The 12,316-nt window shown below is 41.9% G+C and overlaps 1 long non-coding RNA gene across 1 annotated transcript; it reads right to left on the reverse strand.

The window, feature by feature from the left end:
- Positions 1-811: 811 nt before the first annotated feature.
- Positions 812-2,058, reverse strand: LOC311025591. Its single transcript, XR_014598402.1, has 3 exons — positions 1,962-2,058; positions 1,775-1,850; positions 812-1,217 (listed from the first exon to the last, which is right to left on the reverse strand). It is a non-coding gene; the product is annotated as an uncharacterized lncRNA (long non-coding RNA).
- Between the last annotated feature and the right edge of the window lie 10,258 nt (positions 2,059-12,316).

A 12,316-nucleotide genomic window follows, 5' to 3' on the forward strand; every position in this document is an offset into this window, starting at 1 on the left:
TATTTATTTATTTTTACTCTTAAGCACATTGAGTCTGCGCCTGTCGTATTAAATGTGCTATATAAAAAAATGTGACTTGACTTGACTTACCTTGCTCCACAGATACTGGCGTGGAACTCAATGTCCTGGATTGGGAAGTATTTGTTGCATATCGGGCATTCTGTCTTACTTTGCTAAATGGGAAGATGGACAGGATTAGTTCCAATTTTTATAGCAACCCTCTCAGCATAAATGCTCATTTGATCATTTATGGTTTCACTCAAAATCAAGAGTAATAAAAATATAAAATATTATATTATTATTATCACAATAAATATTATTCTGTCCTACATAGAACCACACCTTGTTCGATGGTGGCACTACATCTGAAGTGGCAGGAACAGAAGAATCAAGCTCCTCATCTTCTTGCTGAAAATGCAGCCAAACAATGTGTCAGATAACCAGATAACACTCTGATTGACAGTTGTCAGTCATTTAACATTTAAACAGACCAAGAGTTATTTTATCTAAACAGCAAAATTAACTTTTTTTTAAACCAGGATTTTTTTATAGTTATGGTTATTTTCACTCAGACTTTTGTGGATGCTTAATCAGACACTCGGCTTTGATATAATATATGTATTTTTAATATTTAAATTCATGTTTCCAGGGGCTTTAATTTATTATGACTAAACTTTATTTCCTCATGATGTTTCTATTTATCTTATGCCAATAACAGATATAGATGATAACAATTGGAGAAAAAAAAACACAAAAAGAATCCCCACCATTTCGATTTTGGGACAGTTTACATTCACTTCGAGATGGTTGAGACAGTTTTTCAGTAATGTTCAGGGAAGCCGCGGTTTTGAAAAAGTTAGTCTGGAGGCCGGGTGGCAACATTCACCTTTAACTTGCATTAAGTGGAAAAATGTGACAAGAAAGGCATCTCACCTCTGAATAACAAAGAGTTGTCCTAGACATCCCTTCACAATCACCTTGCACATGAAGAGCTAGCATTTGCAATGGCATAACCATTTTGCACTGTGTGCATGTAGCCTTTGGCATGAGACTGAACTCTGGAGCATCCACTGGCAGTGGTGTCAGATCAATCTCCTCTTGGAGAGGAGCAATATATAACATAAACCTCCCTCCTGCGGAGGCGCTTCTGAGAACAGAGCCAGTGTATCCCTCTGACTCTAAGGCAACAGCGGTCATTCTCCTCCTTCCATGTCCACCTGCAAATTCAAGTTTTATGGGAATTAAAAGTAGTGCCAACCAAGTATATTAACATCAGTGTGCTGAGCATGGCATTCAGCCAGTGTAAGTTGACCCAATCATGGCATACTTGTAAGTGAAAAATGTTGACATGAGGAAAAGTATTATCGACTGTAATGATAATGAAATCAAGGACAAAAAGTTAAAACGTGCACAATCAGGTGTTCTGCATTATAATAATCTACAATGTCATGTGTCAGTAAAAATATATTTGATTTTTTGATTTTTAGATATGAGCCTCTATGACATCTCTTCTTGAGTTAAGCTCTAACATTATTCACTAAATTTGCGATATCTCCTTGTGGCAAGTTTGGTTATCACATTATGATCACTGTACACATGGATGTGCCCACTTAAAACAAAAACAGTCAAGTCAGTATTTTTGAACAGCTTATTTTTGGGAAACTCTGGAAACTCCTTTTGAACCCGGAAAAGCCTTGTGTAGTGCAGGGCTCCACACTATTTAAATATTCTATTCAAATAGCCTTATGTTAATGTAATGTCTTGTTTAACATACCAGCTGCTTTGTATAGAAGCCATCCTCCTTCAAGACTTGCCATTTTCGGGTAGGTGCTCATCAGTAAAGTGGACAACTACATTAATAAAGACAGAATATTTCAGGAAGGGATATCTGTAAAAATCGATCATGGAGAAGGCAATGATAGAGGAGGTAGGGGGAGATAAAGAAAGATACTACTCGTCACCTCTTCATGGCTTAAGTCTTTAGTGATCGAGAGAGTCCTCTTCCCCAGCCCTGCCTGTAGTAGCTCCAGTTCATCTTGTGTGGTCGGGGTTGTTTCTGCTTTGTCACTCAGTAAGAAAAAAGACATGTCAAATCCTTTCCATGGTTTTTGTTTCTTGCCTCTGTGTTTGTCTGCAGATTTTCTTCTGAAAAATCCAGGGAATGATCTGCAAAAAAGTTAAAACATGTGAGACCCCTGTTTGTAAAATATGTTTGTAATATTTTATAAAAAGGGTCAGTAAAAAAATATAATCTGCATGGGATGGCTATGTCATCCCACAAATCACCACAAAACATCTCATAAATCCCCTACAACCCGCATGGCTGACATGAAAAATAAATGCACTACTGCTGGCTGGCTACACTACCTGGACATCTCATTTTGTACAGTTGAAGGAGGAGACATGTCCTGACTCCCCTGCCTGGGTTCTTCTATTGTGCGATTGAGCACTGAGAGAAAAGTCTGCGCAGCGGCAGTGGCTGCCTGCTGGTCATACTGGGATGACAGATTAGAGCCCAAGTTAACCATTGTTACCAACAATAACACCATCAATCACTTTAGATGAAGCAGGTAGAGTCTAAAAAGACTAATAATTTATTTATTTAAAAAAAAAGATTAAAAAGTGTGAATCCAGTCAATAGCAAGTGGAGTGTAACCTGAGTATGTGATAATCGCCTTGCCATGAAGACATGCAAAAGAGGTGATGTGTAGTATCGGTCTTTCTAAATGGGAGGGAGGAAAGATGGCTGTGGTGAAAATGGTTATGACCTGCAATACACCAGACACACATACAAAGAGCAATAATGTTTGAATCCGAGGTCCTCTTCAGCAACCATAAATAAAATCCACCCATCCATAGTAAAAAAAACTAGAAAATTCCCCCGCCGGGAAATTTTGAAAGGGCCACGGGGGCTACTGCCGGAGTATATATACATTACGATGAGATTCTTCGAGATTTCAAACGAGACGGAGTTGTTTTAGAGGCAAATACAAAGACTGCTTGCTGACTGAGCTGTCAGAGTAGTCCGTTTTGAGTATTGTGATGTACTTCAAAAACTGTCCACCAATCAGAGCACACCACTCGTGTCTCCATTTTAAAGTTTAAATGGGGTTTCTAGGTGAAAGTATGGCTGAGCTGAAGACGTTTGACTAAAAAAACTACATTTCCCACTACTAAATGTAGTTTTTAGTACATTCCTGTCCACCAATCAGAGCACACCTGCTGTCAGTTATGAAGATCAGAGCTCCAGAGTGCTGTCACCATAGCAACGGCCCTTGGTGCATGTGTGTAACTGTCTTTAAGCCTCTCTCTGCCTCTCTCTATCGCTCCATTCCGGCTTTGAGGGCGCTCCGAACAAAAGCTTGCCACGCTCACATCGAAACTCCTATCGCCAAGATTTTCGCACCGTTAGCGCCACGAGACTCTGATGAAGACACTGATGACTTTTATTTTTTCCTAGTGTCAGAAATGTGGACGCTAGGGCAAGTTAGAAATGGAGCGGCTTTCAGGTTTCTTTGAAAATCTGCTTCTCAATTTACATTGGAGCGGATGAGGAGAAAAACAGTCTTGGCCGCGCTTAGAGGTTGCTAGTTCAAATTCTCTAAATCTCACAGACTTTTTGAGCGCATTGTGAGAGACAGGACAAGTTTGTCTACAAAATTGGAAAATATCACGTCTGTAGAGTGAAGATTGTGACCGGGAGGAGTTTGGAAAGGTAAAATATCTGAGAAGCCCCCACACTCTAAGCGATGATGTCACGCACTCTAGCCCAGAAGAGTTTCTAGGTGAAAGTATGGACGAGCAGACGACGTTTGACTCAAAAAACTACATTTCCCACTACTAAATGTAGTTTTTAGTACATTACTGTCCACCAATCAGAGCACACCACTCGTGTCTCCATTTGAAAGTTTAAACGGAGTTTCTAGGTGAAAGTATGGACGAGCAGAAGACGTTTGACTAAAAAAACTACATTTCCCACTACTAAATGTAGTTTTTAGTACATTCCTGTCCACCAATCAGAGCACACCACTCGTGTCTCCATTTTAAAGTTTAAATGGAGTTTCTAGGTGAAAGTATGACCGAGCAAAAGACGTTTGACTAAAAAAACTACATTTCCCACTACTAAATGTAGTTTTTAGTACATTCCTGTCCACCAATCAGAGCACACCACTCGTGTCTCCATTTTAAAGTTTAAATGGAGTTTCTAGGTGAAAATATGCCCTGAACTCAGCTGTCACTCAAGTACTACCGAGTACTAGCGAGTACTACCGAGTACTACCAAGTACTACCGAGTGCTACTGAGTCTCAAGTACTGAGAACTACTAGGTACAATGTATTGTCAAACAGTTGAGTGCTTCGCACTCAACTGTTTCCCAGTACATGTCACTGAACTCAGCTGCCACTCAAGTACTACCGAGTACTACCGAGTACTAGCGAGTACTACCGAGTACTACCGAGTACTAGCGAGTACTACTGAGACTCAAGTACTGAGAACTACTAGGTACAGTTCACTGAACTCAGCTGTCACTCAAGTACTACCGAGTACTACCGAGTACTACCGAGTACTACCGAGTACTAGCGAGTACTACTGAGACTCAAGTACTGAGAACTACTAGGTACAGTTCACTGAACTCAGCTGTCACTCAAGTACTACCGAGTACTCCATTTTAAAGTTTAAATGGAGTTTCTAGGTGAAAGTATGGCTGAGCTGAAGAGGTTTGACTAAAAAAACTACATATCCCACTACTAATGTAGTTTTAGTACATTCCTGTCCTCCAATCAGAGCACACCTGCTGTCAGTTTTGAAGATCAGTGCCACACAGTGCTGTCACCATGGCAACGGCCCTTGCTGCGTGTGTATGACTGCTTTGGAGCGTCTCTCTGCTTCTCTCTATCGCTCAATTCCCCCTCTGCGCATGGGTCCGAACAAAAGCATGCCACGCTCACACCGAAACTCCTATCGCCAAAATGTTCGCACCGTTAGCGCCACAAGACTCGGCTGAAGACACTGATGACTTTTATTTTTTCCTAGTGTCAGAAATGTGGACGCTAGGGCGAGTTAGAAATGCTGTTCATATCAGGTTTCTTTGAAAATCTGCTTCTAAATTAACATTGGAGCGGATGACGAGAAAACCTGACTTGGCCGCGCTTAGAGGTTGCTAGTTCAAATTCTGTAAATCGCACAGACTTTTTGAGCACATTGTGAGCGACAGGACAAGTTTGTCTACAAAATTGGAAAATATCACGTCTGTAGAGTGAAGATTGTGGCCGGGAGGAGTTTGGAAAGGAAAAAGATCTGAGAAGCCCCCACACTCTAAGCGATGATGTCACGCACTCTAGCCCAGAAGGTTCCGCGCAATACACACCCATTGAAATCTCAGGATTTCTCCCAAAACGATCATGGTCATTGAACAGTGATTGATCAAAAACTATATGAGCTATTGAAACGCGGATTGACACACCAGGACACAAGACTTGTGTCTACGTTTGAGAGTTTAAATGGAGCTTCTAGGTGAAAGTATGCCTGTGCAGCAGGCGTTTGAAAAGCTACCTTTTCTGCCTTTTTTTTTTCGCTCGTCCCATTCATTTCAATGGGGAAATTTCGGTGGTTTTTCGCGACTCCACTCACCTAGAAATGGAGTTTCTAGGTGAAAGTATGACCGAGCAAAAGACGTTTGACTAAAAAAACTACATTTCCCACTACTAAATGTAGTTTTTAGTACATTCCTGTCCACCAATCAGAGCAAACCACTCGTGTCTCCATTTTAAAGTTTAAATGGAGTTTCTGGGTGAAAGTATGGACGAGAAGAAGACGTTTGACTAAAAAAACTACATTTCCCACTACTAAATGTAGTTCTTAGTACATTCCTGTCCACCAATCAGAGCACACCACTCGTGTCTCCATTTTAAAGTTTAAATGGAGTGTCTAGGTGAAAGTATGACCGAGCAGAAGACGTTTGACTAAAAAAACTACATTTCCCAATACTAAATGTAGTTTTTGGTACATTCCTGTCCACCAATCAGAGCACACCACTCGTGTCTCCATTTAAAAGTTTAAACGGAGTTTCTAGGTGAAAATATGCCCTGAACTCAGCTGTCACTCAAGTACTACCGAGTACTAGCGAGTACTAGCGAGTACTAGCGAGTACTACCGAGTACTACCAAGTACTACCGAGTACTACTGAGTCTCAAGTACTGAGAACTACTAGGTACAATGTATTGTCAAACAGTTGAGTGCTTCGCACTCAACTGTTTCCCTTACAGGTCACTGAACTCAGCTGTCACTCAAGTACTACCAAGTACTACCGAGTACTACCGAGTACTACTGAGTCTCAAGTACTGAGAACTACTAGGTACAATGTATTGTCAAACAGTTGAGTGCTTCGCACTCAACTGTTTCCCTGTACAGGTCACTGAACTCAGCTGTCACTCAAGTACTACCAAGTACTACCGAGTACTACCGAGTACTACTGAGTCTCAAGTACTGAGAACTACTAGGTACAATGTATTGTCAAACAGTTGAGTGCTTCGCACTCAACTGTTTCCCTGTACAGGTCACTGAACTCAGCTGTCACTCAAGTACTAGCGAGTACTAGCGAGTACTACCGAGTACTACCGAGTACTACTGAGTCTCAAGTACTGAGAACTACTAGGTACAATGTATTGTCAAACAGTTGAGTGCTTCGCACTCAACTGTTTCCCTGTACAGGTCACTGAACTCAGCTGTCACTCAAGTACTACCGAGTACTACCGAGTACTACTGAGACTCAAGTACTGAGAACTACTAGCTACAATGTATTGTCAAACAGTTGAGTGCTTCGCACTCAACTGTTTCCCTGTACAGGTCACTGAACTCAGCTGTCACTCAAGTACTACCGAGTACTACCAAGTACTACCAAGTACTACCAAGTACTACTGAGTCTCAAGTACTGAGAACTACTAGCTACAATGTATTGTCAAACAGTTGAGTGCTTCGCACTCAACTGTTTCCCTGTACAGGTCACTGAACTCAGCTGTCACTCAAGTACTACCGAGTACTACCGAGTACTACCGAGTACTACCGAGTACTACCGAGTACTAGCGAGTACTACTGAGACTCAAGTACTGAGAACTACTAGGTACAGGTCACTGAACTCAGCTGTCACTCAAGTACTACCGAGTACTCCATTTTAAAGTTTAAATGGAGTTTCTAGGTGAAAGTATGGCTGAGCTGAAGAGGTTTGACTAAAAAAACTACATATCCCACTACTCATGTAGTTTTAGTACATTCCTGTCCTCCAATCAGAGCACACCTGCTGTCAGTTATGAAGATCAGTGCCACACAGTGCTGTCACCATGGCAACGGCCCTTGCTGCGTGTGTATGACTGCTTTGGAGCGTCTCTCTGCTTCTCTCTATCGCTCAATTCCCCCTCTGCGCATGGGTCTGAACAAAAGCATGCCACGCTCACACCGAAACTCCTATCGCCAAAATTTTCGCACCGTTAGCGCCACGAGACTCGGCTGAAGACACTGATGACTTTTATTTTTTCCTAGTGTCAGAAATGTGGACGCTAGGGCGAGTTAGAAATGCTGTTCAGATCAGGTTTCTTTGAAAATCTGCTTCTAAATTAACATTGGAGCGGATGACGAGAAAACCTGACTTGGCCGCGCTTAGAGGTTGCTAGTTCAAATTCTGTAAATCGCACAGACTTTTTGAGCACATTGTGAGCGACAGGACAAGTTTGTCTACAAAATTGGAAAATATCACGTCTGTAGAGTGAAGATTGTGGCCGGGAGGAGTTTGGAAAGGAAAAAGATCTGAGAAGCCCCCACACTCTAAGCGATGATGTCACGCACTCTAGCCCAGAAGGTTCCGCGCAATACACACCCATTATAATCTCACGATTTCTCCCAAAACGATCATGGTCATTGAACAGTGATTGATCAAAAACTATAATAGCTATTGAAACGCGGATTGACACACCAAGACAGAAGACTTGTGTCTACGTTTTAGAGTTTAAATGGAGTTTCTAGGTGAAAGTATGACTGCGCAGCAGGCGTTTGAAAAGCTACAATTTCTGCTTTCTTTTTTTCGCTCATTTTTTACTAATCCCATTCATTTCAATGGGGAAATTTCGGTGGTTTTTCGCGACTTACGTCGCGAAAAATTAATATTCTGGACTTCTTTTAAATAGCACACCGATCCCGATCAAGGCGCACGTTTTGATGTAACATTCACGTAGGTGCTCGTTTTTGTTTGGCAGTTTTAGGGAATCAAAAAAAGGTAAGAAGAGGAATAAGAAGAAAAAACGCGCAGGATAACAATAGGTGGCTGTGCTTCGCACAGCCACCTACTGTTTGTCTCTGCAAACAGTAGGTGGCTGTGCTTAGCACTGCCTCCCTAACTAGAAAATTCCCCCGCCGGGAAATTTTGAGAGGGAGGCAGTGGGCCGCCGCCCGGGGGTAAAAGTTTAAAGTTTAAACGGAGTTTCTAGGTGAAAGTATGGCTGAGTTGAAGACGTTTGACTAAAAAAACTACATTTCCCACTACTAAATGTAGTTTTAGTACATTCCTGTCCACCAATCAGAGCACACCACTCGTGTCTCCATTTTAAAGTTTAAATGGAGTTTCTAGGTGAAAGTATGTCCGAGTAGAAGACGTTTGACTAAAAAAACTACATTTCCCATTACTAAATGTAGTTTTTAGTACATTCCTGTCCACCAATCAGAGCACACCACTCGTGTCTCCATTTTAAAGTTTAAATGGAGTTTCTAGGTGAAAGTATGGACGAGAAGAAGACGTTTGACTAAAAAAACTACATTTCCCACTACTAAATGTAGTTCTTAGTACATTCCTATCCACCAATCAGAGCACACCACTCGTGTCTCCATTTTAAAGTTTAAATGGAGTTTCTGGGTGAAAGTATGGACGAGAAGAAGACGTTTGACTAAAAAAACTACATTTCCCACTACTAAATGTAGTTCTTAGTACATTCCTGTCCACCAATCAGAGCACACTACTCGTGTCTCCATTTTAAAGTTTAAATGGAGTTTCTGGGTGAAAGTATGGACGAGAAGAAGACGTTTGACTAAAAAAACTACATTTCCCACTACTAAATGTAGTTCTTAGTACATTCCTGTCCACCAATCAGAGCACACCACTCGTGTCTCCATTTTAAAGTTTAAATGGAGTTTCTGGGTGAAAGTATGGACGAGAAGAAGACGTTTGACTAAAAAAACTACATTTCCCACTACTAAATGTAGTTCTTAGTACATTCCTGTCCACCAATCAGAGCACAACACTCGTGTCTCCATTTTAAAGTTTAAATGGAGTTTCTAGGTGAAAATATGCCCTGAACTCAGCTGTCACTCAAGTACTACCGAGTACTAGCGAGTACTACCGAGTACTACCAAGTACTACCGAGTACTACTGAGTCTCAAGTACTGAGAACTACTAGGTACAATGTATTGTCAAACAGTTGAGTGCTTCGCACTCAACTGTTTCCCAGTACATGTCACTGAACTCAGCTGTCACTCAAGTACTACCGAGTACTAGCGAGTACTACCGAGTACTACCAAGTACTACCGAGTACTACTGAGTCTCAAGTACTGAGAACTACTAGGTACAATGTATTGTCAAACAGTTGAGTGCTTCGCACTCAACTGTTTCCCAGTACATGTCACTGAACTCAGCTGTCACTCAAGTACTACCGAATACTACCAAGTACTACCGAGTACTACTGAGTCTCAAGTACTGAGAACTACTAGGTACAATGTATTGTCAAACAGTTGAGTGCTTCGCACTCAACTGTTTCCCAGTACATGTCACTGAACTCAGCTGTCACTCAAGTACTACCGAGTACTACCAAGTACCACCGAGTAGTACTGAGACTCAAGTACTGAGAACTACTAGGTACAATGTATTGTCAAACAGTTGAGTGCTTCGCACTCAACTGTTTCCCTGTACAGGTCACTGAACTCAGCTGTCACTCAAGTACTACCGAGTACTACCGAGTACTACCGAGTACTAGCGAGTACTACTGAGACTCAAGTACTGAGAACTACTAGGTACAGGTCACTGAACTCAGCTGTCACTCAAGTACTACCGAGTACTCCATTTTAAAGTTTAAATGGAGTTTCTAGGTGAAAGTATGGCTGAGCTGAAGAGGTTTGACTAAAAAAACTACATATCCCACTACTAATGTAGTTTTAGTACATTCCTGTCCTCCAATCAGAGCACACCTGCTGTCAGTTATGAAGATCAGTGCCACACAGTGCAGTCACCATGGCAACGGCCCTTGCTGCGTGTGTATGACTGCTTTGGAGCGTCTCTCTGCTTCTCTCTATCGCTCAATTCCCCCTCTGCGCATGGGTCCGAACAAAAGCATGCCACGCTCACACCGAAAATCCTATCGCCAAAATGTTCGCACCGTTAGCGCCACGAGACTCGGCTGAAGACACGGATGACTTTTATTTTTTCCTAGTGTCAGAAATGTGGACGCTAGGGCGAGTTAGAAATGCTGTTCAGATCAGGTTTCTTTGAAAATCTGCTTCTAAATTAACATTGGAGCGGATGACAAGAAAACCTGACTTGGCCGCGCTTAGAGGTTGCTAGTTCAAATTCTGTAAATCGCACAGACTTTTTGAGCACATTGTGAGAGACAGGACAAGTTTGTCTACAAAATTGGAAAATATCACGTCTGTAGAGTGAAGATTGTGGCCGGGAGGAGTTTGGAAAGAAAAAAACACTGAGAAGCCCCCACACTCTAAGCGATGATGTCACGCACTCTAGCCCAGAAGGTTCCGCGCAATACACACCCATTGTAATCTCAGGATTTCTCCCAAAACGATCATGGTCATTGAACAGTGATTGATCAAAAACTATATGAGCTATTGAAACGCGGATTGACACACCAGGACACAAGACTTGTGTCTACGTTTTAGAGTTTAAATGGAGTTTCTAGGTGAAAGTATGCCTGCGCAGCAGGCGTTTGAAAAGCTACAATTTCTGCTTTTTTTTTGTCGCTTGTCCCATTCATTCCTATGGGACTAAATTGCGGTGGTTTTTCGCGACTTACGTCGCGAAAAATTAATATTCTGGACTTCTTTTAAATAGCACACCGATCCCGATCAAGCCGCACGTTTTGATGTAACATTCCCCTAGGTGCTCGTTTTTGTTTGGCAGTTTTAGGGAATCAAAAAAACGGGAGGAGGAAGAATAAGAAAAAACACGTCGGATTTCAATAGGTGGCTGTGCTTCGCACAGCCACCTACTGTTTGTCTCTGCAAACAGTAGGTGGCTGTGCTTAGCACTGCCTCCCTAACTAGAAAATTCCCCCGCCGGGAAATTTTGAGAGGGAGGCAGTGGGCCGCCGCCCGGGGGTAAAAGTTTAAAGTTTAAACGGAGTTTCTAGGTGAAAGTATGCCCGAGCAGTCGACGTTTGACTAAAAAAAACTACATTTCCCACTACTAAATGTAGTTTTTAGTACATTCCTGTCCACCAATCAGAGCACACCACTCGTGTCTCCATTTTAAAGTTTAAACGGAGTTTCTAGGTGAAAGTATGCCCGAGCAGACGACGTTTGACTAAAAAAACTACATTTCCCACTACTAAATGTAGTTTTTAGTACATTCCTGTCCACCAATCAGAGCCCACCACTCGTGTCTCCATTTTAAAGTTTAAATGGAGTTTCTAGGTGAAAGTATGACCGAGCAGAAGACGTTTGACTAAAAAAACTACATTTCCCAATACTAAATGTAGTTTTTAGTACATTCCTGTCCTCCAATCAGAGCACACCACTCGTGTCTCCATTTTAAAGTTTAAATGGAGTTTCTAGGTGAAAATATGCCCTGAACTCAGCTGTCACTCAAGTACTACCGAGTACTAGCGAGTACTACCGAGTACTACCAAGTACTACCGAGTACTACTGAGTCTCAAGTACTGAGAACTACTAGGTACAATGTATTGTCAAACAGTTGAGTGCTTCGCACTCAACTGTTTCCCAGTACATGTCACTGAACTCAGCTGTCACTCAAGTACTACCGAGTACTACCAAGTACTACCGAGTACTACTGAGTCTCAAGTACTGAGAACTACTAGGTACAATGTATTGTCAAACAGTTGAGTGCTTCGCACTCAACTGTTTCCCAGTACATGTCACTGAACTCAGCTGTCACTCAAGTACTACCGAGTACTACCAAGTACCACCGAGTACTACTGAGACTCAAGTACTGAGAACTAGTAGGTACTATGTACTTGCAAACAGTTGAGTGCTTCGCACTCAACTGTTTCCCAGTACATGTCACTGAACTCAGCTGTCACTCAAGTACTACCG

The sequence above is a fragment of the Eutrigla gurnardus genome (genome assembly GCF_963514095.1).
Source record: "Eutrigla gurnardus genome assembly, chromosome: 15".
NCBI lineage: Eukaryota > Metazoa > Chordata > Actinopteri > Perciformes > Triglidae > Eutrigla > Eutrigla gurnardus.